General features: G+C 42.7%; 30 non-coding genes across 30 annotated transcripts; all 30 read left to right on the top strand.

Annotated features, from left to right (window-relative positions):
- Positions 1-822: 822 nt before the first annotated feature.
- LOC134593593 (U4 spliceosomal RNA) lies at positions 823-963 on the top strand. The gene has a single exon (XR_010090053.1). It is a non-coding gene; the product is annotated as a U4 spliceosomal RNA (small nuclear RNA).
- A 470-nt stretch (positions 964-1,433) lies between these two features.
- Positions 1,434-1,600, top strand: LOC134590369 (U1 spliceosomal RNA). The gene has a single exon (XR_010087303.1). It is a non-coding gene; the product is annotated as a U1 spliceosomal RNA (small nuclear RNA).
- An 886-nt stretch (positions 1,601-2,486) lies between these two features.
- On the top strand, positions 2,487-2,627 carry LOC134593037 (U4 spliceosomal RNA). Its single transcript, XR_010089577.1, has one exon. It is a non-coding gene; the product is annotated as a U4 spliceosomal RNA (small nuclear RNA).
- Positions 2,628-3,104: 477 nt separating this feature from the next.
- On the top strand, positions 3,105-3,271 carry LOC134590713 (U1 spliceosomal RNA). Its single transcript, XR_010087596.1, has one exon. It is a non-coding gene; the product is annotated as a U1 spliceosomal RNA (small nuclear RNA).
- An 899-nt stretch (positions 3,272-4,170) lies between these two features.
- Positions 4,171-4,311, top strand: LOC134593036 (U4 spliceosomal RNA). Its single transcript, XR_010089576.1, has one exon. It is a non-coding gene; the product is annotated as a U4 spliceosomal RNA (small nuclear RNA).
- A 470-nt stretch (positions 4,312-4,781) lies between these two features.
- On the top strand, positions 4,782-4,948 carry LOC134590160 (U1 spliceosomal RNA). The gene has a single exon (XR_010087125.1). It is a non-coding gene; the product is annotated as a U1 spliceosomal RNA (small nuclear RNA).
- Positions 4,949-5,847: 899 nt separating this feature from the next.
- Positions 5,848-5,988, top strand: LOC134593035 (U4 spliceosomal RNA). Its single transcript, XR_010089575.1, has one exon. It is a non-coding gene; the product is annotated as a U4 spliceosomal RNA (small nuclear RNA).
- Positions 5,989-6,464: 476 nt separating this feature from the next.
- On the top strand, positions 6,465-6,631 carry LOC134590488 (U1 spliceosomal RNA). The gene has a single exon (XR_010087405.1). It is a non-coding gene; the product is annotated as a U1 spliceosomal RNA (small nuclear RNA).
- An 899-nt stretch (positions 6,632-7,530) lies between these two features.
- On the top strand, positions 7,531-7,671 carry LOC134593034 (U4 spliceosomal RNA). Its single transcript, XR_010089574.1, has one exon. It is a non-coding gene; the product is annotated as a U4 spliceosomal RNA (small nuclear RNA).
- A 470-nt stretch (positions 7,672-8,141) lies between these two features.
- LOC134590158 (U1 spliceosomal RNA) lies at positions 8,142-8,308 on the top strand. The gene has a single exon (XR_010087124.1). It is a non-coding gene; the product is annotated as a U1 spliceosomal RNA (small nuclear RNA).
- An 899-nt stretch (positions 8,309-9,207) lies between these two features.
- LOC134593592 (U4 spliceosomal RNA) lies at positions 9,208-9,348 on the top strand. Its single transcript, XR_010090052.1, has one exon. It is a non-coding gene; the product is annotated as a U4 spliceosomal RNA (small nuclear RNA).
- A 476-nt stretch (positions 9,349-9,824) lies between these two features.
- LOC134591503 (U1 spliceosomal RNA) lies at positions 9,825-9,991 on the top strand. The gene has a single exon (XR_010088274.1). It is a non-coding gene; the product is annotated as a U1 spliceosomal RNA (small nuclear RNA).
- An 898-nt stretch (positions 9,992-10,889) lies between these two features.
- LOC134593346 (U4 spliceosomal RNA) lies at positions 10,890-11,030 on the top strand. The gene has a single exon (XR_010089841.1). It is a non-coding gene; the product is annotated as a U4 spliceosomal RNA (small nuclear RNA).
- Positions 11,031-11,500: 470 nt separating this feature from the next.
- On the top strand, positions 11,501-11,667 carry LOC134589627 (U1 spliceosomal RNA). Its single transcript, XR_010086673.1, has one exon. It is a non-coding gene; the product is annotated as a U1 spliceosomal RNA (small nuclear RNA).
- An 846-nt stretch (positions 11,668-12,513) lies between these two features.
- Positions 12,514-12,654, top strand: LOC134593844 (U4 spliceosomal RNA). Its single transcript, XR_010090268.1, has one exon. It is a non-coding gene; the product is annotated as a U4 spliceosomal RNA (small nuclear RNA).
- A 470-nt stretch (positions 12,655-13,124) lies between these two features.
- On the top strand, positions 13,125-13,291 carry LOC134590850 (U1 spliceosomal RNA). Its single transcript, XR_010087714.1, has one exon. It is a non-coding gene; the product is annotated as a U1 spliceosomal RNA (small nuclear RNA).
- Positions 13,292-14,190: 899 nt separating this feature from the next.
- Positions 14,191-14,331, top strand: LOC134593637 (U4 spliceosomal RNA). The gene has a single exon (XR_010090091.1). It is a non-coding gene; the product is annotated as a U4 spliceosomal RNA (small nuclear RNA).
- Positions 14,332-14,810: 479 nt separating this feature from the next.
- LOC134590388 (U1 spliceosomal RNA) lies at positions 14,811-14,977 on the top strand. The gene has a single exon (XR_010087320.1). It is a non-coding gene; the product is annotated as a U1 spliceosomal RNA (small nuclear RNA).
- Positions 14,978-15,876: 899 nt separating this feature from the next.
- LOC134591960 (U4 spliceosomal RNA) lies at positions 15,877-16,017 on the top strand. Its single transcript, XR_010088654.1, has one exon. It is a non-coding gene; the product is annotated as a U4 spliceosomal RNA (small nuclear RNA).
- A 471-nt stretch (positions 16,018-16,488) lies between these two features.
- On the top strand, positions 16,489-16,655 carry LOC134591208 (U1 spliceosomal RNA). Its single transcript, XR_010088019.1, has one exon. It is a non-coding gene; the product is annotated as a U1 spliceosomal RNA (small nuclear RNA).
- Positions 16,656-17,553: 898 nt separating this feature from the next.
- Positions 17,554-17,694, top strand: LOC134593033 (U4 spliceosomal RNA). Its single transcript, XR_010089573.1, has one exon. It is a non-coding gene; the product is annotated as a U4 spliceosomal RNA (small nuclear RNA).
- A 475-nt stretch (positions 17,695-18,169) lies between these two features.
- On the top strand, positions 18,170-18,336 carry LOC134591333 (U1 spliceosomal RNA). Its single transcript, XR_010088128.1, has one exon. It is a non-coding gene; the product is annotated as a U1 spliceosomal RNA (small nuclear RNA).
- An 899-nt stretch (positions 18,337-19,235) lies between these two features.
- LOC134593031 (U4 spliceosomal RNA) lies at positions 19,236-19,376 on the top strand. The gene has a single exon (XR_010089572.1). It is a non-coding gene; the product is annotated as a U4 spliceosomal RNA (small nuclear RNA).
- Positions 19,377-19,853: 477 nt separating this feature from the next.
- Positions 19,854-20,020, top strand: LOC134591332 (U1 spliceosomal RNA). The gene has a single exon (XR_010088127.1). It is a non-coding gene; the product is annotated as a U1 spliceosomal RNA (small nuclear RNA).
- Positions 20,021-20,919: 899 nt separating this feature from the next.
- On the top strand, positions 20,920-21,060 carry LOC134593345 (U4 spliceosomal RNA). The gene has a single exon (XR_010089840.1). It is a non-coding gene; the product is annotated as a U4 spliceosomal RNA (small nuclear RNA).
- A 470-nt stretch (positions 21,061-21,530) lies between these two features.
- LOC134589626 (U1 spliceosomal RNA) lies at positions 21,531-21,697 on the top strand. Its single transcript, XR_010086672.1, has one exon. It is a non-coding gene; the product is annotated as a U1 spliceosomal RNA (small nuclear RNA).
- Positions 21,698-22,548: 851 nt separating this feature from the next.
- On the top strand, positions 22,549-22,689 carry LOC134591898 (U4 spliceosomal RNA). Its single transcript, XR_010088599.1, has one exon. It is a non-coding gene; the product is annotated as a U4 spliceosomal RNA (small nuclear RNA).
- Positions 22,690-23,159: 470 nt separating this feature from the next.
- LOC134590799 (U1 spliceosomal RNA) lies at positions 23,160-23,326 on the top strand. Its single transcript, XR_010087670.1, has one exon. It is a non-coding gene; the product is annotated as a U1 spliceosomal RNA (small nuclear RNA).
- An 899-nt stretch (positions 23,327-24,225) lies between these two features.
- LOC134593029 (U4 spliceosomal RNA) lies at positions 24,226-24,366 on the top strand. Its single transcript, XR_010089571.1, has one exon. It is a non-coding gene; the product is annotated as a U4 spliceosomal RNA (small nuclear RNA).
- A 479-nt stretch (positions 24,367-24,845) lies between these two features.
- LOC134590387 (U1 spliceosomal RNA) lies at positions 24,846-25,012 on the top strand. Its single transcript, XR_010087319.1, has one exon. It is a non-coding gene; the product is annotated as a U1 spliceosomal RNA (small nuclear RNA).
- The last annotated feature ends 520 nt before the right edge of the window (positions 25,013-25,532 follow it).

Here is a 25,532-nt window from a genome sequence, read left to right as displayed (position 1 = left end):
TGGCTCTTACTTTCCACATCAAGCAGGCAGCGACAATCATTTCCTAGGCTTGATCATTTTTATTATCTATGTTTTCTGGAGACCGGTTTTAAGCCAGAATTTCACTTTTTATTTTAACTTTTCAGCTTTTTTTTCCATCATTTTTTTATCCTGACTTCTTTTGATTTATTGTATGCTTCAATGCAATGGAAGAAATAAAGAATTGGAGACCTATATTACGTCTTCCAACAGAACGTAACGTTTGATTGAATTTCTGGGAAAAAAAGATTTTCTGGATCAAGGCAGTGAATTGCCGCTTGAGACAATCAGACCAAACCTTAGGAATAGCTGGGTGGTCGCTAGCACTTACTAATGAACACCATGGAATTTTGAAAAAGCCACCACAAATGTTCTTTCAGCCCTGTTGAGTGTGGATGAAGAGAAGACAGGTGCTAGGCAAGGGTCATTCCTATCGATGGAGTCATGAAATGTGTGACTTTGGGGACGAACGTAGACCAGCGGATTGTGTACTCTGCCTAATGGCTGCTGTAGTAGAATCTTGGCAAAACTGTTTCCAAAGAGAGAAAAAAAATTGTACAAGGTTTGCTGCAAGATATGGTTGCCCTCACTCTCTGTTATAGGTTTGGAACCATTCCAAGATGCCATATAAGAAGACCGAGGAATTTGTTGGGGTTTAAGCTTCCCTGTAGGAGGAAGCGGGCCTAATTAGAATATTGCCTCCCATAATCCTTTGCAATGGCTTATGGTCATGAACTTTTTCTCACCGCTGTCTTAAAGTGTCCTTACGTGGTAGCTCTTAAAAGCTGGCCCACTTGAACAGCTAGCTTTGCGCAGTGGCAGTATCGTAGCCCATGAGGTCAATCCAAGGCGTGATTATTGCTAATTGAAAACTTTACCCAATACCCCGCCATGATGACTTGAAATACAGTCAGCATTGGCAATTTTTGACAGGCTCTAAGGAGACTGAAAGATTGGTTTAATAAAAGTTTATGGCGCCCCATGTCTAGGGCGTGTCTTACGTGACTCCCGTTTCTTCCTGAGCTCTGTTGCACCATTCCTTCCGCTGGCTTCTTAGCATTTCCCTTTTACCTTTCTCTCCCACTGAATTCACTTGTTTCCGGCAGCACACTATTCTCACTACATGCTACGAATTCCCATCCTTCGGCTCATTGGCCTAGCATTTGCCTTTATGCAAATTGCTCCTTCGCACCCTGAATCCAGCTCAATTATTCACACCTAACCACCTGAAGGCACTAAAATTACTGGTAGCTAAGGAAAACAAGATCAGCCACGAGGTTTGGTAATCTTTTGTAGCCTTCTATCATTTGGATTATTTATTTGCTTTTTTTTTTTTTTTACTTGCTTTATTATTTCACCACAGCCTAAAGGAAAGGCTTCCCAGCAGGCGTGCCTTTGAATGTACCCGTCATGTCATACTTACCTGGCAGGGGAGCAATAGCCATGATCCCTAAGGTGGCTCTCCCAGAGTGAGGCTGGTTCATTGCACTCCGTACTAGTTGACCTCTGCGATTTCCTCAAATGTGGGAAACTCGACTGCATAATTTATGGTAGTGGGGGACTGCGTTCGCGCTTTCCCCTGTGTTTGCTTGTTTGACAAAAATAGAGAACTTCACCAATTCTGACGAAGGATAATTTCAACAACGGCACCCGTCTTCTTTGGCTCTTACTTTCCGCATCAAGCAGGCAGCGACAATCATTTCCTAGGCTTGATCATTTTTATTATCTATGTTTTCTGGAGACCAGTTTTAAGCCAGAATTTCACTTTTTATTTTAACTTTTCAGCTTTTTTTTATCCTGACTTCTTTTGATTTATTGTATGCTTCAATGCAATGGAAGAAATAAAGAATTGGAGACCTATATTACGTCTTCCAACAGAACTTAACGTTTGATTGAATTTCTGGGAAAAAAAGATTTTCTGGATCAAGGCAGTGAATTTCCGCTTGAGACAATCAGACCAAACCTTAGGAATAGCTGGGTGGTTGCTAGCACTTACTAATGAACACCATGGAATTTTGAAATAGCCACCACAAATGTTCTTTCAGCCCTGTTGAGTGTGGATGAAGAGAAGACAGGTGCTAGGCAAGGGTCATTCCTATCGATGGAGTCATGAAATGTGTGACTTTGGGGACGAACGTAGACCAGCGATTGTGTACTCTGCCTAATGGCTGCTGTAGTAGAATCTTGGCAAAACTGTTTCCAAAGAGAGAAAAAAAATTGTACAAGGTTTGCTGCAAGATATGGTTGCCCTCACTCTCTGTTATAGGTTTGGAACCATTCCAAGATGCCATATAAGAAGACCGAGGAATTTGTTGGGGTTTAAGCTTCCCTGTAGGAGGAAGCGGGCCTAATTAGAATATTGCCTCCCATAATCCTTTGCAATGGCTTATGGTCATGAACTTTTTCTCACCGCTGTCTTAAAGTGTCCTTACGTGGTAGCTCTTAAAAGCTGGCCCACTTGAACAGTTAACTTTGCGCAGTGGCAGTATCGTAGCCCATGAGGTCAATCCGAGGCGTGATTATTGCTAATTGAAAACTTTACCCAATACCCCGCCATGATGACTTGAAATACAGTCAGCATTGGCAATTTTTGACAGGCTCTAAGGAGACTGAAAGATTGGTTTAATAAAAGTTTATGGCGCCCCATGTCTAGGGCGTGTCTTACGTGACTCCCGTTTCTTCCTGAGCTCTGTTGCACCATTCCTTCCGCTGGCTTCTTAGCATTTCCCTTTTACCTTTCTCTCCCACTGAATTCACTTGTTTCCGGCAGCACACTATCCTCACTACATGCTACGAATTCCCATCCTTCGGCTCATTGGCCTAGCATTTGCCTTTATGCAAATTGCTCCTTCGCACCCTGAATCCAGCTCAATTATTCACACCTAACCACCTGAAGGCACTAAAATTACTGGTAGCTAAGGAAAACAACGATCAGCCACGAGGTTTGGTAATCTTTTGTAGCCTTCTATCATTTGGATTATTTATTTGCTTTTTTTTTTTTTTTTTTTTAACTTGCTTTATTATTTCACCACAGCCCAAAGGAAAGGCTTCCCAGCGGGCGTGCCTTTGAATGTACCCGTCATGTCATACTTACCTGGCAGGGGAACAATAGCCATGATCCCTAAGGTGGCTCTCCCAGAGTGAGGCTGGTTCATTGCACTCCGTACCAGTTGACCTCTGCGATTTCCTCAAATGTGGGAAACTCGACTGCATAATTTATGGTAGTGGGGGACTGCGTTCGCGCTTTCCCCTGTGTTTGCTTGTTTGACAAAAATAGAGAACTTCACCAATTCTGACGAAGGATAATTTCAGCCACGGCACCCGTCTTCTTTGGCTCTTACTTTCCGCATCAAGCAGGCAGCGACAATCATTTCCTAGGCTTGATCATTTTTATTATCTATGTTTTCTGGAGACCAGTTTTAAGCCAGAATTTCACTTTTTATTTTAACTTTTCAGCTTTTTTTTCATCATTTTTTTATCCTTACTTCTTTTGATTTATTGTATGCTTCAATGCAATGGAAGAAATAAAGAATTGGAGACCTATATTACGTCTTCCAACAGAACGTAACGTTTGATTGAATTTCTGGGAAAAAAAGATTTTCTGGATCAAGGCAGTGAATTGCCGCTTGAGACAATCAGACCAAACCTTAGGAATAGCTGGGTGGTCGCTAGCACTTACTAATGAACACCATGGAATTTTGAAAAAGCCACCACAAATGTTCTTTCAGCCCTGTTGAGTGTGGATGAAGAGAAGACAGGTGCTAGGCAAGGGTCATTCCTATCGATGGAGTCATGAAATGTGTGACTTTGGGGACGAACGTAGACCAGCGGATTGTGTACTCTGCCTAATGGCTGCTGTAGTAGAATCTTGGCAAAACTGTTTCCAAAGAGAGAAAATAAATTGTACAAGGTTTGCTGCAAGATATGGTTGCCCTCACTCTCTGTTATAGGTTTGGAACCATTCCAAGATGCCATATAAGAAGACCGAGGAATTTGTTGGGGTTTAAGCTTCCCTGTAGGAGGAAGCGGGCCTAATTAGAATATTGCCTCCCATAATCCTTTGCAATGGCTTATGGTCATGAACTTTTTCTCACCGCTGTCTTAAAGTGTCCTTACGTGGTAGCTCTTAAAAGCTGGCCCACTTGAACAGTTAACTTTGCGCAGTGGCAGTATCGTAGCCCATGAGGTCAATCCGAGGCGTGATTATTGCTAATTGAAAACTTTACCCAATACCCCGCCATGATGACTTGAAATACAGTCAGCATTGGCAATTTTTGACAGGCTCTAAGGAGACTGAAAGATTGGTTTAATAAAAGTTTATGGCGCCCCATGTCTAGGGCGTGTCTTACGTGACTCCCGTTTCTTCCTGAGCTCTGTTGCACCATTCCTTCCGCTGGCTTCTTAGCATTTCCCTTTTACCTTTCTCTCCCACTGAATTCACTTGTTTCCGGCAGCACACTATTCTCACTACATGCTACGAATTCCCATCCTTCGGCTCATTGGCCTAGCATTTGTCTTTATGCAAATTGCTCCTTCGCACCCTGAATCCAGCTCAATTATTCACACCTAACCACCTGAAGGCACTAAAATTACTGGTAGCTAAGGAAAACAACGATCAGCCACGAGGTTTGGTAATCTTTTGTAGCCTTCTATCATTTGGATTATTTATTTGCTTTTTTTTTTTTTAACTTGCTTTATTATTTCACCACAGCCTAAAGGAAAGGCTTCCCAGCGGGCGTGCCTTTGAATGTACCCGTCATGTCATACTTACCTGGCAGGGGAGCAATAGCCATGATCCCTAAGGTGGCTCTCCCAGAGTGAGGCTGGTTCATTGCACTCCGTACCAGTTGACCTCTGCGATTTCCTCAAATGTGGGAAACTCGACTGCATAATTTATGGTAGTGGGGGACTGCGTTCGCGCTTTCCCCTGTGTTTGCTTGTTTGACAAAAATAGAGAACTTCACCAATTCTGACGAAGGATAATTTCAGCCACGGCACCCGTCTTCTTTGGCTCTTACTTTCCGCATCAAGCAGGCAGCGACAATCATTTCCTAGGCTTGATCATTTTTATTATCTATGTTTTCTGGAGACCAGTTTTAAGCCAGAATTTCACTTTTTATTTTAACTTTTCAGCTTTTTTTTCATCATTTTTTTATCCTTACTTCTTTTGATTTATTGTATGCTTCAATGCAATGGAAGAAATAAAGAATTGGAGACCTATATTACGTCTTCCAACAGAACGTAACGTTTGATTGAATTTCTGGGAAAAAAAGATTTTCTGGATCAAGGCAGTGAATTGCCGCTTGAGACAATCAGACCAAACCTTAGGAATAGCTGGGTGGTCGCTAGCACTTACTAATGAACACCATGGAATTTTGAAAAAGCCACCACAAATGTTCTTTCAGCCCTGTTGAGTGTGGATGAAGAGAAGACAGGTGCTAGGCAAGGGTCATTCCTATCGATGGAGTCATGAAATGTGTGACTTTGGGGACGAACGTAGACCAGCGGATTGTGTACTCTGCCTAATGGCTGCTGTAGTAGAATCTTGGCAAAACCGTTTCCAAAGAGAGAAAAAAAATTGTACAAGGTTTGCTGCAAGATATGGTTGCCCTCACTCTCTGTTATAGGTTTGGAACCATTCCAAGATGCCATATAAGAAGACCGAGGAATTTGTTGGGGTTTAAGCTTCCCTGTAGGAGGAAGCGGGCCTAATTAGAATATTGCCTCCCATAATCCTTTGCAATGGCTTATGGTCATGAACTTTTTCTCACCGCTGTCTTAAAGTGTCCTTACGTGGTAGCTCTTAAAAGCTGGCCCACTTGAACAGTTAACTTTGCGCAGTGGCAGTATCGTAGCCCATGAGGTCAATCCGAGGCGTGATTATTGCTAATTGAAAACTTTACCCAATACCCCGCCATGATGACTTGAAATACAGTCAGCATTGGCAATTTTTGACAGGCTCTAAGGAGACTGAAAGATTGGTTTAATAAAAGTTTATGGCGCCCCATGTCTAGGGCGTGTCTTACGTGACTCCCGTTTCTTGCTGAGCTCTGTTGCACCATTCCTTCCGCTGGCTTCTTAGCATTTCCCTTTTACCTTTCTCTCCCACTGAATTCACTTGTTTCCGGCAGCACACTATTCTCACTACATGCTACGAATTCCCATCCTTCGGCTCATTGGCCTAGCATTTGTCTTTATGCAAATTGCTCCTTCGCACCCTGAATCCAGCTCAATTATTCACACCTAACCACCTGAAGGCACTAAAATTACTGGTAGCTAAGGAAAACAACGATCAGCCACGAGGTTTGGTAATCTTTTGTAGCCTTCTATCATTTGGATTATTTATTTGCTTTTTTTTTTTTTTTTTTTAACTTGCTTTATTATTTCACCACAGCCTAAAGGAAAGGCTTCCCAGCGGGCGTGCCTTTGAATGTACCCATCATGTCATACTTACCTGGCAGGGGAGCAATAGCCATGATCCCTAAGGTGGCTCTCCCAGAGTGAGGCTGGTTCATTGCACTCCGTACCAGTTGACCTTTGCGATTTCCTCAAATGTGGGAAACTCGACTGCATAATTTATGGTAGTGGGGGACTGCGTTCGCGCTTTCCCCTGTGTTTGCTTGTTTGACAAAAATAGAGAACTTCACCAATTCTGACGAAGGATAATTTCAGCCACGGCACCCGTCTTCTTTGGCTCTTACTTTCCGCATCAAGCAGGCAGCGACAATCATTTCCTAGGCTTGATCATTTTTATTATCTATGTTTTCTGGAGACCAGTTTTAAGCCAGAATTTCACTTTTTATTTTAACTTTTCAGCTTTTTTTTCATCATTTTTTTATCCTGACTTCTTTTGATTTATTGTATGCTTCAATGCAATGGAAGAAATAAAGAATTGGAGACCTATATTACGTCTTCCAACAGAACGTAACGTTTGATTGAATTTCTGGGAAAAAAAGATTTTCTGGATCAAGGCAGTGAATTGCCGCTTGAGACAATCAGACCAAACCTTAGGAATAGCTGGGTGGTCGCTAGCACTTACTAATGAACACCATGGAATTTTGAAAAAGCCACCACAAATGTTCTTTCAGCCCTGTTGAGTGTGGATGAAGAGAAGACAGGTGCTAGGCAAGGGTCATTCCTATCGATGGAGTCATGAAATGTGTGACTTTGGGGACGAACGTAGACCAGCGGATTGTGTACTCTGCCTAATGGCTGCTGTAGTAGAATCTTGGCAAAACCGTTTCCAAAGAGAGAAAAAAAATTGTACAAGGTTTGCTGCAAGATATGGTTGCCCTCACTCTCTGTTAAAGGTTTGGAACCATTCCAAGATGCCATATAAGAAGACCGAGGAATTTGTTGGGGTTTAAGCTTCCCTGTAGGAGGAAGCGGGCCTAATTAGAATATTGCCTCCCACAATCCTTTGCAATGGCTTATGGTCATGAACTTTTTCTCACCGCTGTCTTAAAGTGTCCTTACGTGGTAGCTCTTAAAAGCTGCCCTACTTGAACAGTTAACTTTGCGCAGTGGCAGTATCGTAGCCCATGAGGTCAATCCGAGGCGTGATTATTGCTAATTGAAAACTTTACCCAATACCCCGCCATGATGACTTGAAATACAGTCAGCATTGGCAATTTTTGACAGGCTCTAAGGAGACTGAAAGATTGGTTTAATAAAAGTTTATGGCGCCCCATGTCTAGGGCGTGTCTTACGTGACTCCCGTTTCTTCCTGAGCTCTGTTGCACCATTCCTTCCGCTGGCTTCTTAGCATTTCCCTTTTACCTTTCTCTCCCACTGAATCCACTTGTTTCCGGCAGCACACTATTCTCACTCCATGCTACGAATTCCCATCCTTCGGCTCATTGGCCTAGCATTTGCCTTTATGCAAATTGCTCCTTCGCACCCTGAATCCAGCTCAATTATTCACACCTAACCACCTGAAGGCACTAAAATTACTGGTAGCTAAGGAAAACAACGATCAGCCACGAGGTTTGGTAATCTTTTGTAGCCTTCTATCATTTGGATTATTTATTTGCTTTTTTTTTTTTTAACTTGCTTTATTATTTCACCACAGCCTAAAGGAAAGGCTTCCCAGCGGGCGTGCCTTTGAATGTACCCGTCATGTCATACTTACCTGGCAGGGGAGCAATAGCCATGATCCCTAAGGTGGCTCTCCCAGAGTGAGGCTGGTTCATTGCACTCCGTACCAGTTGACCTCTGCGATTTCCTCAAATGTGGGAAACTCGACTGCATAATTTATGGTAGTGGGGGACTGCGTTCGCGCTTTCCCCTGTGTTTGCTTGTTTGACAAAAATAGAGAACTTCACCAATTCTGATGAAGGATAATTTCAGCCACGGCACCCGTCTTCTTTGGCTCTTACTTTCCACATCAAGCAGGCAGCGACAATCATTTCCTAGGCTTCATCATTTTTATTATCTATATTTTCTGGAGACCAGTTTTAAGCCAGAATTTCACTTTTTATTTTAACTTTTCAGCTTTTTTTTCATCATTTTTTTATCCTGACTTCTTTTGATTTATTGTATGCTTCAATGCAATGGAAGAAATAAAGAATTGGAGACCTATATTACGTCTTCCAACAGAACGTAACGTTTGATTGAATTTCTGGGAAAAAAAGATTTTCTGGATCAAGGCAGTGAATTGCCGCTTGAGACAATCAGACCAAACCTTAGGAATAGCTGGGTGGTTGCTAGCACTTACTAATGAACACCATGGAATTTTGAAATAGCCACCACAAATGTTCTTTCAGCCCTGTTGAGTGTGGATGAAGAGAAGACAGGTGCTAGGCAAGGGTCATTCCTATCGATGGAGTCATGAAATGTGTGACTTTGGGGACGAACGTAGACCAGCGGATTGTGTACTCTGCCTAATGGCTGCTGTAGTAGAATCTTGGCAAAACTGTTTCCAAAGAGAGAAAAAAAATTGTACAAGGTTTGCTGCAAGATATGGTTGCCCTCACTCTCTGTTATAGGTTTGGAACCATTCCAAGATGCCATATAAGAAGACCGAGGAATTTGTTGGGGTTTAAGCTTCCCTGTAGGAGGAAGCGGGCCTAATTAGAATATTGCCTCCCATAATCCTTTGCAATGGCTTATGGTCATGAACTTTTTCTCACCGCTGTCTTAAAGTGTCCTTACGTGGTAGCTCTTAAAAGCTGGCCCACTTGAACAGCTAGCTTTGCGCAGTGGCAGTATCGTAGCCCATGAGGTCAATCCAAGGCGTGATTATTGCTAATTGAAAACTTTACCCAATACCCCGCCATGATGACTTGAAATACAGTCAGCATTGGCAATTTTTGACAGGCTCTAAGGAGACTGAAAGATTGGTTTAATAAAAGTTTATGGCGCCCCATGTCTAGGGCGTGTCTTACGTGACTCCCGTTTCTTCCTGAGCTCTGTTGCACCATTCCTTCCGCTGGCTTCTTAGCATTTCCCTTTTACCTTTCTCTCCCACTGAATCCACTTGTTTCCGGCAGCACACTATTCTCACTCCATGCTACGAATTCCCATCCTTCGGCTCATTGGCCTAGCATTTGCCTTTATGCAAATTGCTCCTTCGCACCCTGAATCCAGCTCAATTATTCACACCTAACCCCCTGAAGGCACTAAAATTACTGGTAGCTAAGGAAAACAATGATCAGCCACGAGGTTTGGTAATCTTTTGTAGCCTTCTATCATTTGGATTATTTATTTGCTCTTCTTTTTTTTTTTTTTAACTTGCTTTATTATTTCACCACAGCCTAAAGGAAAGGCTTCCCAGCGGGCGTGCCTTTGAATGTACCCGTCATGTCATACTTACCTGGCTGGGGAGCAATAGCCATGATCCCTAAGGTGGCTCTCCCAGAGTGAGGCTGGTTCATTGCACTCCGTACCAGTTGACCACTGCGATTTCCTCAAATGTGGGAAACTCAACTGCATAATTTATGGTAGTGGGGGACTGCGTTCGCGCTTTCCCCTGTGTTTGCTTGTTTGACAAAAATAGAGAACTTCACCAATTCTGACAAAGGATAATTTCAGCCACGGCACCCGTCTTCTTTCGCTCTTATTTTCCGCATCAAGCAGGCAGCGACAATCATTTCCTAGGCTTGATCATTTTTATTATCTATGTTTTCTGGAGACCAGTTTTAAGCCCGAATTTCACTTTTTATTTTTACTTTTCAGCTTTTTTTTCATCATTTTTTTATCCTGACTTCTTTTGATTTATTGTATGCTTCAATGCAATGGAAGAAATAAAGAATTGGAGACCTATATTACGTCTTCCAACAGAACGTAACGTTTGATTGAATTTCTGGGAAAAAAAGATTTTCTGGATCAAGGCAGTGAATTGCCGCTTGAGACAATCAGACCAAACCTTAGGAATAGCTGGGTGGTCGCTAGCACTTACTAATGAACACCATGGAATTTTGAAATAGCCACCACAAATGTTCTTTCAGCCCTGTTGAGTGTGGATGAAGAGAAGACAGGTGCTAGGCAAGGGTCATTCCTATCGATGGAGTCATGAAATGTGTGACTTTGGGGACGAACGTAGACCAGCGATTGTGTACTCTGCCTAATGGCTGCTGTAGTAGAATCTTGGAAAAACTGTTTCCAAAGAGAGAAAAAAAATTGTACAAGGTTTGCTGCAAGATATGGTTGCCCTCACTCTCTGTTATAGGTTTGGAACCATTCCAAGATGCCATATAAGAAGACCGAGGAATTTGTTGGGGTTTAAGCTTCCCTGTAGGAGGAAGCGGGCCTAATTAGAATATTGCCTCCCATAATCCTTTGCAATGGCTTATGGTCATGAACTTTTTCTCACCGCTGTCTTAAAGTTTCCTTACGTGGTAGCTCTTAAAAGCTGGCCCACTTGAACAGTTAGCTTTGCGCAGTGGCAGTATCGTAGCCCATGAGGTCAATCCGAGGCGTGATTATTGCTAATTGAAAACTTTACCCAATACCCTGCCATGATGACTTGAAATACAGTCAGCATTGGCAATTTTTGACAGGCTCTAAGGAGACTGAAAGATTGGTTTAATAAAAGTTTATGGCGCCCCATGTCTAGGGCGTGTCTTACGTGACTCCCGTTTCTTCCTGAGCTCTGTTGCACCATTCCTTCCGCTGGCTTCTTAGCATTTCCCTTTTACCTTTCTCTCCCACTGAATTCACTTGTTTCCGGCAGCACACTATTCTCACTACATGCTACGAATTCCCATCCTTCGGCTCATTGGCCTAGCATTTGCCTTTATGCAAATTGCTCCTTCGCACCCTGAATCCAGCTCAATTATTCACACCTAACCACCTGAAGGCACTAAAATTACTGGTAGCTAAGGAAAACAATGATCAGCCACGAGGTTTGGTAATCTTTTGTAGCCTTCTATCATTTGGATTATTTATTTGCTTTTTTTTTTTTTTAACTTGCTTTATTATTTCACCACAGCCTAAAGAAAGGCTTCCCAGCGGGCGTGACTTTGAATGTACCCGTCATGTCATACTTACCTGGCAGGGGAGTAATAGCCATGATCCCTAAGGTGGCTCTCCCAGAGTGAGGCTGGTTCATTGCACTCCGTACCAGTTGACCTCTGCGATTTCCTCAAATGTGGGAAACTCGACTGCATAATTTATGGTAGTGGGGGACTGCGTTCGCGCTTTCCCCTGTGTTTGCTTGTTTGACAAAAATAGAGAACTTCACCAATTCTGACGAAGGATAATTTCAGCCACGGCACCCGTCTTCTTTGGCTCTTACTTTCCACATCAAGCAGGCAGCGACAATCATTTCCTAGGCTTGATCATTTTTATTATCTATGTTTTCTGGAGACCAGTTTTAAGCCAGAATTTCACTTTTTATTTTAACTTTTCAGCTTTTTTTTCATCATTTTTTTATCCTGACTTCTTTTGATTTATTGTATGCTTCAATGCAATGGAAGAAATAAAGAATTGGAGACCTATATTACGTCTTCCAACAGAACGTAACGTTTGATTGAATTTCTGGGAAAAAAAGATTTTCTGGATCAAGGCAGTGAATTGCCGCTTGAGACAATCAGACCAAACCTTAGGAATAGCTGGGTGGTCGCTAGCACTTACTAATGAACACCATGGAATTTTGAAAAAGCCACCACAAATGTTCTTTCAGCCCTGTTGAGTGTGGATGAAGAGAAGACAGGTGCTAGGCAAGGGTCATTCCTATCGATGGAGTCATGAAATGTGTGACTTTGGGGACGAACGTAGACCAGCGGATTGTGTACTCTGCCTAATGGCTGCTGTAGTAGAATCTTGGCAAAACTGTTTCCAAAGAGAGAAAAAAAATTGTACAAGGTTTGCTGCAAGATATGGTTGCCCTCACTCTCTGTTTGTTGGGGTTTAAGCTTCCCTGTAGGAGGAAGCGGGCCTAATTAGAATATTGCCTCCCATAATCCTTTGCAATGGCTTATGGTCATGAACTTTTTCTCACCGCTGTCTTAAATTTTCCTTACGTGGTAGCTCTTAAAAGCTGGCCCACTTGAACAGCTAGCGCAGTGGCAGTATCGTAGCCCATGAGGTCAATCCGAGGCGTGATTATTGCTAATTGAAAACTTTACCACATACCCCGCCATGATGACTTGAAATAAAGTCAGCATTGGCAATTTTTGACAGGCTCTAAGGAGACTGAAAGATTGGTTTAATAAAAGTTTATGGCGCCCCATGTCTAGGGCGTGTCTTACGTGACTCCCGTTTCTTCCTGAGCTCTGTTGCACCATTCCTTCCGCTGGCTTCTTAGCATTTCCCTTTTACCTTTCTCTCCCACTGAATCCACTTGTTTCCGGCAGCACACTATTCTCACTCCATGCTACGAATTCCCATCCTTCGGCTCATTGGCCTAGCATTTGCCTTTATGCAAATTGCTCCTTCGCACCCTGAATCCAGCTCAATTATTCACACCTAACCACCTGAAGGCACTAAAATTACTGGTAGCTAAGGAAAACAACGATCAGCCACGAGGTTTGGTAATCTTTTGTAGCCTTCTATCATTTGGATTATTTATTTGCTTTTTTTTTTTTTAACTTGCTTTATTATTTCACCACAGCCTAAAGGAAAGGCTTCCCAGCGGGCGTGAATTTGAATGTACCCGTCATGTCATACTTACCTGGCAGGGGAGCAATAGCCATGATCCCCAAGGTGGCTCTCCCCGAGTGAGGCTGGTTCATTGCACTCCGTACCAGTTGACCTCTGCGATTTCCTCAAATGTGGGAAACTCGACTGCATAATTTATGGTAGTGGGGGACTGCGTTTGCGCTTTCCCCTGTGTTTGCTTGTTTGACAAAAATAGAGAACTTCACCAATTCTGACGAAGGATAATTTCAACCACGGCACCCGTCTTCTTTGGCTCTTACTTTCCACATCAAGCAGGCAGCGACAATCATTTCCTAGGCTTGATCATTTTTATTATCTATGTTTTCTGGAGACCAGTTTTAAGCCAGAATTTCACTTTTTATTTTAACTTTTCAGCTTTTTTTTCATCATTTTTTTATCCTGACTTCTTTTGATTTATTGTATGCTTCAATGCAATGGAAGAAATAAAGAATTGGAGACCTATATTACGTCTTCCAACAGAACGTAACGTTTGATTGAATTTCTGGGAAAAAAAGATTTTCTGGATCAAGGCAGTGAATTGCCGCTTGAGACAATCAGACCAAACCTTAGGAATAGCTGGGTGGTCGCTAGCACTTACTAATGAACACCATGGAATTTTGAAAAAGCCACCACAAATGTTCTTTCAGCCCTGTTGAGTGTGGATGAAGAGAAGACAGGTGCTAGGCAAGGGTCATTCCTATCGATGGAGTCATGAAATGTGTGACTTTGGGGACGAACGTAGACCAGCGGATTGTGTACTCTGCCTAATGGCTGCTGTAGTAGAATCTTGGCAAAACTGTTTCCAAAGAGAGAAAAACAATTGTACAAGGTTTGCTGCAAGATATGGTTGCCCTCACTCTCTGTTATAGGTTTGGAACCATTCCAAGATGCCATATAAGAAGACCGAGGAATTTGTTGGGGTTTAAGCTTCCCTGTAGGAGGAAGCGGGCCTAATTAGAATATTGCCTCCCACAATCCTTTGCAATGGCTTATGGTCATGAACTTTTTCTCACCGCTGTCTTAAAGTGTCCTTACGTGGTAGCTCTTAAAAGCTGGCCCACTTGAACAGTTAACTTTGCGCAGTGGCAGTATCGTAGCCCATGAGGTCAATCCGAGGCGTGATTATTGCTAATTGAAAACTTTACCCAATACCCCGCCATGATGACTTGAAATACAGTCAGCATTGGCATTTTTTGACAGGCTCTAAGGAGACTGAAAGATTGGTTTAAAAAAAGTTTATGGCGCCCCATGTCTAGGGCGTGTCTTACGTGACTCCCGTTTCTTCCTGAGCTCTGTTGCACCATTCCTTCCGCTGGCTTCCTTGCATTTCCCTTTTACCTTTCTCTCCCACTGAATCCACTTGTTTCCGGCAGCACACTATTCTCACTACATGCTACGAATTCCCATCCTTCGGCTCATTGGCCTAGCATTTGCCTTTATGCAAATTGCTCCTTCGCACCCTGAATCCAGCTCAATTATTCACACCTAACCACCTGAAGGCACTAAAATTACTGGTAGCTAAGGAAAACAACGATCAGCCACGAGGTTTGGTAATCTTTTGTAGCCTTCTATCATTTGGATTATTTATTTGCTCTTCTTTTTTTTTTTTTTTTTAACTTGCTTTATTATTTCACCACAGCCTAAAGGAAAGGCTTCCCAGCGGGCGTGCCTTTGAATGTACCCGTCATGTCATACTTACCTGGCAGGGGAGCAATAGCCATGATCCCTATGGTGGCTCTCCCAGAGTGAGGCTGGTTCATTGCACTCCGTACCAGTTGACCTCTGCGATTTCCTCAAATGTGGGAAACTCGACTGCATAATTTATGGTAGTGGGGGACTGCGTTCGCGCTTTCCCCTGTGTTTGCTTGTTTGACAAAAATAGAGAACTTCACCAATTCTGACGAAGGATAATTTCAGCCACGGCACCCGTTTTCTTTGGCTCTTACTTTCCGCATCAAGCAGGCAGCGACAATCATTTCCTAGGCTTGATCATTTTTATTATCTATGTTTTCTGGAGACCAGTTTTAAGCCAGAATTTCACTTTTTATTTTAACTTTTCAGCTTTTTTTTCATCATTTTTTTATCCTGACTTCTTTTGATTTATTGTATGCTTCAATGCAATGGAAGAAATAAAGAATTGGAGACCTATATTACGTCTTCCAACAGAACGTAACGTTTGATTGAATTTCTGGGAAAAAAAAATTTTCTGGATCAAGGCAGTGAATTGCCGCTTGAGACAATCAGACCAAACCTTAGGAATAGCTGGGTGGTCGCTAGCACTTACTAATGAACACCATGGAATTTTGAAAAAGCCACCACAAATGTTCTTTCAGCCCTGTTGAGTGTGGATGAAGAGAAGACAGGTGCTAGGCAAGGGTCATTCCTATCGATGGAGTCATGAAATGTGTGACTTTGGGGACGAACGTAGACCAGCGGATTGTGTACTCTGCCTAATGGCTGCTGTAGTAGAATCTTGGCAAAACCGTTTCCAAAGAGAGAAAAAAAATTGAACAAGGTTTGCTGCAAGATATGGTTGCCCTCACTCTCTGTTATAGGTTTGGAACCATTCCAAGATGCCATATAAGAAGACCGAGGAATTTGTTGGGGTTTAAGCTTCCCTGTAGGAGGAAGCGGGCCTAATTAGAATATTGCCTCCCACAATCCTTTGCAATGGCTTATGGTCATGAACTTTTTCTCACCGCTGTCTTAAAGTTTCCTTACGTGGTAGCTCTTAAAAGCTGGCCCACTTGAACAGTTATCTTTGCGCAGTGGCAGTATCGTAGCCCATGAGGTCAATCCGAGGCGTGATTATTGCTAATTGAAAACTTTACCCAATACCCCGCCATGATGACTTGAAATACAGTCAGCATTGGCAATTTTTGACAGGCTCTAAGGAGACTGAAAGATTGGTTTAAAAAAAGTTTATGGCGCCCCATGTCTAGGGCGTGTCTTACGTGACTCCCGTTTCTTCCTGAGCTCTGTTGCACCATTCCTTCCGCTGGCTTCCTTGCATTTCCCTTTTACCTTTCTCTCCCACTGAATCCACTTGTTTCCAGCAGCACACTATTCTCACTACATGCTACGAATTCCCATCCTTCGGCTCATTGGCCTAGCATTTGCCTTTATGCAAATTGCTCCTTCGCACCCTGAATCCAGCTCAATTATTCACACCTAACCACCTGAAGGCACTAAAATTACTGGTAGCTAAGGAAAACAACGATCAGCCACGAGGTTTGGTAATCTTTTGTAGCCTTCTATCATTTGGATTATTTATTTGCTTCTTTTTTTTTTTAACTTGCTTTATTATTTCACCACAGCCTAAAGGAAAGGCTTCCCAGCGGGCGTGCCTTTGAATGTACCCGTCATGTCATACTTACCTGGCAGAGGAGCAATAGCCATGATCCCTAAGGTGGCTCTCCCAGAGTGAGGCTGGTTCATTGCACTCCGTACCAGTTGACCTCTGCGATTTCCTCAAATGTGGGAAACTCAACTGCATAATTTATGGTAGTGGGGGACTGCGTTCGCGCTTTCCCCTGTGTTTGCTTGTTTGACAAAAATAGAGAACTTCACCAATTCTGACGAAGGATAATTTCAGCCACGGCACCCGTCTTCTTTGGCTCTTACTTTCCGCATCAAGCAGGCAGCGACAATCATTTCCTAGGCTTGATCATTTTTATTATCTATGTTTTCTGGAGACCAGTTTTAAGCCAGAATTTCACTTTTTATTTTAACTTTTCAGCTTTTTTTTCATAATTTTTTTATCCTGACTTCTTTTGATTTATTGTATGCTTCAATGCAATGGAAGAAATAAAGAATTGGAGACCTATATTACGTCTTCCAACAGAACGTAACGTTTGATTGAATTTCTGGGAAACAAAGATTTTCTGGATCAAGGCAGTGAATTGCCGCTTGAGACAATCAGACCAAACCTTAGGAATAGCTGGGTGGTCGCTAGCACTTACTAATGAACACCATGGAATTTTGAAAAAGCCACCACAAATGTTCTTTCAGCCCTGTTGAGTGTGGATGAAGAGAAGACAGGTGCTAGCAAGGGTCATTCCTATCGATGGAGTCATGAAATGTGTGACTTTGGGGACGAACGTAGACCAGCGGATTGTGTACTCTGCCTAATGGCTGCTGTAGTAGAATCTTGGCAAAACCGTTTCCAAAGAGAGAAAAAAAATTGTACAAGGTTTGCTGCAAGATATGGTTGCCCTCACTCTCTGTTATAGGTTTGGAACCATTCCAAGATGCCATATAAGAAGACCGAGGAATTTGTTGGGGTTTAAGCTTCCCTGTAGGAGCAAGCGGGCCTAATTAGAATATTGCCTCCCACAATCCTTTGCAATGGCTTATGGTCATGAACTTTTTCTCACCGCTGTCTTAAAGTTTCCTTACGTGGTAGCTCTTAAAAGCTGGCCCACTTGAACAGTTAACTTTGCGCAGTGGCAGTATCGTAGCCCATGAGGTCAATCCGAGGCGTGATTATTGCTAATTGAAAACTTTACCCAATACCCCGCCATGATGACTTGAAATACAGTCAGCATTGGCAATTTTTGACAGGCTCTAAGGAGACTGAAAGATTGGTTTTAAAAAAGTTTATGGCGCCCCATGTCTAGGGCGTGTCTTACGTGACTCCCGTTTCTTCCTGAGCTCTGTTGCACCATTCCTTCCGCTGGCTTCTTAGCATTTCCCTTTTACCTTTCTCTCCCACTGAATCCACTTGTTTCCGGCAGCACACTATTCTCACTCTATGCTACGAATTCCCATCCTTCGGCTCATTGGCCTAGCATTTGCCTTTATGCAAATTGCTCCTTCGCACCCTGAATCCAGCTCAATTATTCACACCTAACCACCTGAAGGCACTAAAATTACTGGTAGCAAAGGAAAACAACGATCAGCCACGAGGTTTGGTAATCTTTTGTAGCCTTCTATCATTTGGATTATTTATTTGCTCTTCTTTTTTTTTTTTTAACTTGCTTTATTATTTCACCACAGCCTAAAGGAAAGGCTTCCCAGCGGGCGTGCCTTTGAATGTACCCGTCATGTCATACTTACCTGGCAGGGGAGCAATAGCCATGATTCCTAAGGTGGCTCTCCCAGAGTGAGGCTGGTTCATTGCACTCCGTACCAGTTGACCTCTGCGATTTCCTCAAATGTGGGAAACTCAACTGCATAATTTATGGTAGTGGGGGACTGCGTTCGCGCTTTCCCCTGTGTTTGCTTGTTTGACAAAAATAGAGAACTTCACCAATTCTGACGAAGGATAATTTCAGCCACGGCACCTGTCTTCTTTGGCTCTTACTTTCCGCATCAAGCAGGCAGCGACAATCATTTCTTAGGCTTGATCATTTTTATTATCTATGTTTTCTGGAGACCAGTTTTAAGCCAGAATTTCACTTTTTATTTTAACTTTTCAGCTTTTTTTTCATCATTTTTTTATCCTGACTTCTTTTGATTTATTGTATGCTTCAATGCAATGGAAGAAATAAAGAATTGGAGACCTATATTACGTCTTCCAACAGAACCTAACGTTTGATTGAATTTCTGGGAAACAAAGATTTTCTGGATCAAGGCAGTGAATTGCCGCTTGAGACAATCAGACCAAACCTTAGGAATAGCTGGGTGGTCGCTAGCACTTACTAATGAACACCATGGAATTTTGAAAAAGCCACCACAAATGTTCTTTCAGCCCTGTTGAGTGTGGATGAAGAGAAGACAGGTGCTAGGCAAGGGTCATTCCTATCGATGGAGTCATGAAATGTGTGACTTTGGGGACGAACGTAGACCAGCGGATTGTGTACTCTGCCTAATGGCTGCTGTAGTAGAATCTTGGCAAAACCGTTTCCAAAGAGAGAAAAAAAATTGTACAAGGTTTGCTGCAAGATATGGTTGCCCTCACTCTCTGTTATAGGTTTGGAACCATTCCAAGATGCCATATAAGAAGACCGAGGAATTTGTTGGGGTTTAAGCTTCCCTGTAGGAGGAAGCGGGCCTAATTAGAATATTGCCTCCCACAATCCTTTGCAATGGCTTATGGTCATGAACTTTTTCTCACCGCTGTCTTAAAGTGTCCTTACGTGGTAGCTCTTAAAAGCTGGCCCACTTGAACAGTTAACTTTGCGCAGTGGCAGTATCGTAGCCCATGAGGTCAATCCGAGGCGTGATTATTGCTAATTGAAAACTTTACCCAATACCCCGCCATGATGACTTGAAATACAGTCAGCATTGGCAATTTTTGACAGGCTCTAAGGAGACTGAAAGATTGATTTAAAAAAAGTTTATGGCGCCCCATGTCTAGGGCGTGTCTTACGTGACTCCCGTTTCTTCCTGAGCTCTGTTGCACCATTCCTTCCGCTGGCTTCCTTGCATTTCCCTTTTACCTTTCTCTCCCACTGAATCCACTTGTTTCCGGCAGCACACTATTCTCACTCTATGCTACGAATTCCCATCCTTCGGCTCATTGGCCTAGCATTTGCCTTTATGCAAATTGCTCCTTCGCACCCTGAATCCAGCTCAATTATTCACACCTAACCACCTGAAGGCACTAAAATTACTGGTAGCAAAGGAAAACAACGATCAGCCACGAGGTTTGGTAATCTTTTGTAGCCTTCTATCATTTGGATTATTTATTTGCTCTTCTTTTTTTTTTTTTTTTACTTGCTTTATTATTTCACCACAGCCTAAAGGAAAGGCTTCCCAGCGGGCGTGCCTTTGAATGTACCCGTCATGTCATACTTACCTGGCAGGGGAGCAATAGCCATGATTCCTAAGGTGGCTCTCCCAGAGTGAGGCTGGTTCATTGCACTCCGTACCAGTTGACCTCTGCGATTTCCTCAAATGTGGGAAACTCAACTGCATAATTTATGGTAGTGGGGGACTGCGTTCGCGCTTTCCCCTGTGTTTGCTTGTTTGACAAAAATAGAGAACTTCACCAATTCTGACGAAGGATAATTTCAGTCACGGCACCCGTCTTCTTTGGCTCTTACTTTCCACATCAAGCAGGCAGCGACAATCATTTCCTAGGCTTGATCATTTTTATTATCTATGTTTTCTGGAGACCAGTTTTAAGCCAGAATTTCACTTTTTATTTTAACTTTTCAGCTTTTTTTTCATCATTTTTTTATCCTGACTTCTTTTGATTTATTGTATGCTTCAATGCAATGGAAGAAATAAAGAATTGGAGACCTATATTACGTCTTCCAACAGAACGTAACGTTTGATTGAATTTCTGGGAAAAAAAGATTTTCTGGATCAAATCAGTGAATTGCCGCTTGAGACAATCAGACCAAACCTTAGGAATAGCTGGGTGGTCGCTAGCACTTACTAATGAACACCATGGAATTTTGAAAAAGCCACCACAAATGTTCTTTCAGCCCTGTTGAGTGTGGATGAAGAGAAGACAGGTGCTAGGCAAGGGTCATTCCTATCGATGGAGTCATGAAATGTGTGACTTTGGGGACGAACGTAGACCAGCGGATTGTGTACTCTGCCTAATGGCTGCTGTAGTAGAATCTTGGCAAAACTGTTTCCAAAGAGAGAAAAAAAATTGTACAAGGTTTGCTGCAAGATATGGTTGCCCTCACTCTCTGTTATAGGTTTGGAACCATTCCAAGATGCCATATAAGAAGACCGAGGAATTTGTTGGGGTTTAAGCTTCCCTGTAGGAGGAAGCGGGCCTAATTAGAATATTGCCTCCCATAATCCTTTGCAATGGCTTATGGTCATGAACTTTTTCTCACCGCTGTCTTAAATTTTCCTTACGTGGTAGCTCTTAAAAGCTGGCCCACTTGAACAGCTAGCTTTGCGCAGTGGCAGTATCGTAGCCCATGAGGTCAATCCGAGGCGTGATTATTGCTAATTGAAAACTTTACCCAATACCCTGCCATGATGACTTGAAATACAGTCAGCATTGGCAATTTTTGACAGGCTCTAAGGAGACTGAAAGATTGGTTTAATAAAAGTTTATGGCGCCCCATGTCTAGGGCGTGTCTTACGTGACTCCCGTTTCTTCCTGAGCTCTGTTGCACCATTCCTTCCGCTGGCTTCTTAGCATTTCCCTTTTACCTTTCTCTCCCACTGAATTCACTTGTTTCCGGCAGCACACTATTCTCACTACATGCTACGAATTCCCATCCTTCGGCTCATTGGCCTAGCATTTGCCTTTATGCAAATTGCTCCTTCGCACCCTGAATCCAGCTCAATTATTCACACCTAACCACCTGAAGGCACTAAAATTACTGGTAGCTAAGGAAAACAATGATCAGCCACGAGGTTTGGTAATCTTTTGTAGCCTTCTATCATTTGGATTATTTATTTGCTTTTTTTTTTTTTTAACTTGCTTTATTATTTCACCACAGCCTAAAGAAAGGCTTCCCAGCGGGCGTGACTTTGAATGTACCCGTCATGTCATACTTACCTGGCAGGGGAGTAATAGCCATGATCCCTAAGGTGGCTCTCCCAGAGTGAGGCTGGTTCATTGCACTCCGTACCAGTTGACCTCTGCGATTTCCTCAAATGTGGGAAACTCGACTGCATAATTTATGGTAGTGGGGGACTGCGTTCGCGCTTTCCCCTGTGTTTGCTTGTTTGACAAAAATAGAGAACTTCACCAATTCTGACGAAGGATAATTTCAGCCACGGCACCCGTCTTCTTTGGCTCTTACTTTCCACATCAAGCAGGCAGCGACAATCATTTCCTAGGCTTGATCATTTTTATTATCTATGTTTTCTGGAGACCAGTTTTAAGCCAGAATTTCACTTTTTATTTTAACTTTTCAGCTTTTTTTTCATCATTTTTTTATCCTGACTTCTTTTGATTTATTGTATGCTTCAATGCAATGGAAGAAATAAAGAATTGGAGACCTATATTACGTCTTCCAACAGAACGTAACGTTTGATTGAATTTCTGGGAAAAAAAGATTTTCTGGATCAAGGCAGTGAATTGCCGCTTGAGACAATCAGACCAAACCTTAGGAATAGCTGGGTGGTCGCTAGCACTTACTAATGAACACCATGGAATTTTGAAAAAGCCACCACAAATGTTCTTTCAGCCCTGTTGAGTGTGGATGAAGAGAAGACAGGTGCTAGGCAAGGGTCATTCCTATCGATGGAGTCATGAAATGTGTGACTTTGGGGACGAACGTAGACCAGCGGATTGTGTACTCTGCCTAATGGCTGCTGTAGTAGAATCTTGGCAAAACTGTTTCCAAAGAGAGAAAAAAAATTGTACAAGGTTTGCTGCAAGATATGGTTGCCCTCACTCTCTGTTTGTTGGGGTTTAAGCTTCCCTGTAGGAGGAAGCGGGCCTAATTAGAATATTGCCTCCCATAATCCTTTGCAATGGCTTATGGTCATGAACTTTTTCTCACCGCTGTCTTAAATTTTCCTTACGTGGTAGCTCTTAAAAGCTGGCCCACTTGAACAGCTAGCTTTGCGCAGTGGCAGTATCGTAGCCCATGAGGTCAATCCGAGGCGTGATTATTGCTAATTGAAAACTTTACCCAATACCCCGCCATGATGACTTGAAATAAAGTCAGCATTGGCAATTTTTGACAGGCTCTAAGGAGACTGAAAGATTGGTTTAATAAAAGTTTATGGCGCCCCATGTCTAGGGCGTGTCTTACGTGACTCCCGTTTCTTCCTGAGCTCTGTTGCACCATTCCTTCCACTGGCTTCTTAGCATTTCCCTTTTACCTTTCTCTCCCACTGAATCCACTTGTTTCCGGCAGCACACTATTCTCACTCCATGCTACGAATTCCCATCCTTCGGCTCATTGGCCTAGCATTTGCCTTTATGCAAATTGCTCCTTCGCACCCTGAATCCAGCTCAATTATTCACACCTAACCACCTGAAGGCACTAAAATTACTGGTAGCTAAGGAAAACAACGATCAGCCACGAGGTTTGGTAATCTTTTGTAGCCTTCTATCATTTGGATTATTTATTTGCTTTTTTTTTTTTTAACTTGCTTTATTATTTCACCACAGCCTAAAGGAAAGGCTTCCCAGCGGGCGTGAATTTGAATGTACCCGTCATGTCATACTTACCTGGCAGGGGAGCAATAGCCATGATCCCTAAGGTGGCTCTCCCCGAGTGAGGCTGGTTCATTGCACTCCGTACCAGTTGACCTCTGCGATTTCCTCAAATGTGGGAAACTCGACTGCATAATTTATGGTAGTGGGGGACTGCGTTTGCGCTTTCCCCTGTGTTTGCTTGTTTGACAAAAATAGAGAACTTCACCAATTCTGACGAAGGATAATTTCAACCACGGCACCCGTCTTCTTTGGCTCTTACTTTCCACATCAAGCAGGCAGCGACAATCATTTCCTAGGCTTGATCATTTTTATTATCTATGTTTTCTGGAGACCAGTTTTAAGCCAGAATTTCACTTTTTATTTTAACTTTTCAGCTTTTTTTTCATCATTTTTTTATCCTGACTTCTTTTGATTTATTGTATGCTTCAATGCAATGGAAGAAATAAAGAATTGGAGACCTATATTACGTCTTCCAACAGAACGTAACGTTTGATTGAATTTCTGGGAAAAAAAGATTTTCTGGATCAAGGCAGTGAATTGCCGCTTGAGACAATCAGACCAAACCTTAGGAATAGCTGGGTGGTCGCTAGCACTTACTAATGAACACCATGGAATTTTGAAAAAGCCACCACAAATGTTCTTTCAGCCCTGTTGAGTGTGGATGAAGAGAAGACAGGTGCTAGGCAAGGGTCATTCCTATCGATGGAGTCATGAAATGTGTGACTTTGGGGACGAACGTAGACCAGCGGATTGTGTACTCTGCCTAATGGCTGCTGTAGTAGAATCTTGGCAAAACTGTTTCCAAAGAGAGAAAAACAATTGTACAAGGTTTGCTGCAAGATATGGTTGCCCTCACTCTCTGTTATAGGTTTGGAACCATTCCAAGATGCCATATAAGAAGACCGAGGAATTTGTTGGGGTTTAAGCTTCCCTGTAGGAGGAAGCGGGCCTAATTAGAATATTGCCTCCCACAATCCTTTGCAATGGCTTATGGTCATGAACTTTTTCTCACCGCTGTCTTAAAGTGTCCTTACGTGGTAGCTCTTAAAAGCTGGCCCACTTGAACAGTTAACTTTGCGCAGTGGCAGTATCGTAGCCCATGAGGTCAATCCGAGGCGTGATTATTGCTAATTGAAAACTTTACCCAATACCCCGCCATGATGACTTGAAATACAGTCAGCATTGGCAATTTTTGACAGGCTCTAAGGAGACTGAAAGATTGGTTTAAAAAAAGTTTATGGCGCCCCATGTCTAGGGCGTGTCTTACGTGACTCCCGTTTCTTCCTGAGCTCTGTTGCACCATTCCTTCCGCTGGCTTCCTTGCATTTCCCTTTTACCTTTCTCTCCCACTGAATCCACTTGTTTCCGGCAGCACACTATTCTCACTACATGCTACGAATTCCCATCCTTCGGCTCATTGGCCTAGCATTTGCCTTTATGCAAATTGCTCCTTCGCACCCTGAATCCAGCTCAATTATTCACACCTAACCACCTGAAGGCACTAAAATTACTGGTAGCTAAGGAAAACAACGATCAGCCACGAGGTTTGGTAATCTTTTGTAGCCTTCTATCATTTGGATTATTTATTTGCTCTTCTTTTTTTTTTTTTTTTTAACTTGCTTTATTATTTCACCACAGCCTAAAGGAAAGGCTTCCCAGCGGGCGTGCCTTTGAATGTACCCGTCATGTCATACTTACCTGGCAGGGGAGCAATAGCCATGATCCCTATGGTGGCTCTCCCAGAGTGAGGCTGGTTCATTGCACTCCGTACCAGTTGACCTCTGCGATTTCCTCAAATGTGGGAAACTCGACTGCATAATTTATGGTAGTGGGGGACTGCGTTCGCGCTTTCCCCTGTGTTTGCTTGTTTGACAAAAATAGAGAACTTCACCAATTCTGACGAAGGATAATTTCAGCCACGGCACCCGTTTTCTTTGGCTCTTACTTTCCGCATCAAGCAGGCAGCGACAATCATTTCCTAGGCTTGATCATTTTTATTATCTATGTTTTCTGGAGACCAGTTTTAAGCCAGAATTTCACTTTTTATTTTAACTTTTCAGCTTTTTTTTCATCATTTTTTTATCCTGACTTCTTTTGATTTATTGTATGCTTCAATGCAATGGAAGAAATAAAGAATTGGAGACCTATATTACGTCTTCCAACAGAACGTAACGTTTGATTGAATTTCTGGGAAAAAAAAATTTTCTGGATCAAGGCAGTGAATTGCCGCTTGAGACAATCAGACCAAACCTTAGGAATAGCTGGGTGGTCGCTAGCACTTACTAATGAACACCATGGAATTTTGAAAAAGCCACCACAAATGTTCTTTCAGCCCTGTTGAGTGTGGATGAAGAGAAGACAGGTGCTAGGCAAGGGT

The sequence above is a fragment of the Pelobates fuscus genome, chromosome 2, assembly GCF_036172605.1.
Source record: "Pelobates fuscus isolate aPelFus1 chromosome 2, aPelFus1.pri, whole genome shotgun sequence".
Classification (NCBI taxonomy): Eukaryota; Metazoa; Chordata; class Amphibia; order Anura; family Pelobatidae; genus Pelobates; species Pelobates fuscus.
This window is presented reverse-complemented; position numbering and strand designations above follow the sequence as displayed.